This window comes from Mus pahari, chromosome 5, assembly GCF_900095145.1.
Source record: "Mus pahari chromosome 5, PAHARI_EIJ_v1.1, whole genome shotgun sequence".
In the NCBI taxonomy this organism is placed as follows: domain Eukaryota; kingdom Metazoa; phylum Chordata; class Mammalia; order Rodentia; family Muridae; genus Mus; species Mus pahari.
In genome coordinates this window covers 126,507,789-126,508,773 of record NC_034594.1, presented here as the reverse complement: position 1 = coordinate 126,508,773, position 985 = coordinate 126,507,789, and positions in this window count along the sequence as shown.

Sequence of the window (985 nt, the reverse complement as noted above, 5' to 3'; positions counted from 1 at the left end):
ATATGGTGGCCCTCAACCATCCGTAATGAGATCTGACGCCCTCTTCTGGTGCATCTGAAGACAGCTAGAGTGTATTTAGATATAATAATAAATAAATCATTAAAAAAAAAAAGAGTGAGTTCCAGGACAGCCAGGGCTACACAGAGAAACCCTGTCTGGAAAAACCAATCATCAATCAATCAATCAATAAAAGGGAAAGAAGAAAAGTTTTCAGAAATGGTATTATGGAGGGAAACATATGTTTACATTACAAATCAGATAATTATTTACTAGTATGCTTCTGATTTCTGGGGTTTGATTTTGATTTTAGTTTGTAGACAAGGTATCAGATTGGACTGCAGCTCCCAAGTTCTATGATTACAGATGTCTACCACTAAGCCTAGCTTCTTTTTGCTGTTTTTGTTTGTTTGCTTGTTTTGAGATAGTGTCTCACTCAGTAGCTTGGGCTCACCTGAAACTCAGAATAATTCTCTGCTCCTACCTGCTGGGGTAGTTCTGTTTATTGGTTCTTTTTGGTTTTGTTTGTTTGGTTGGTTGGTTGGTTGGTTTATTTTTGGTTTTGTTTTGTTTTGTTTGCATTTTTGCTTTTGAGACAAGTTCTTCTCTAACCAGGCTTGGCCCTGATCGACTGTCTCTGTTTCTGAGCACTGTGATCAGGATCACCAGCACAACAACAGTTTTCTACTGCACTGTAGTCTACAAAAAAGAAAAGCCACTTGTGATGGCTAGTCGCCATTGTCAACTTGACTATATCAGGAATAAACTACAATCCAGAATGGAGGGCACACCTGTGACCCAGCTCTTGAGGCTGGAAGACATGCCTTCAATCCAGATCTTGAGGCACACCTTTAATCTGGGCCATACCTTTTGCAGGAGGCCTACGTAAGGACAATGGAAAAAGGAAGCCTTCCTCTTCTTCGATTATACTTACTTGGCAGCACATCTGTTGGGACCTACTTCTTCAGGATTCCAGCTTATACAGAAG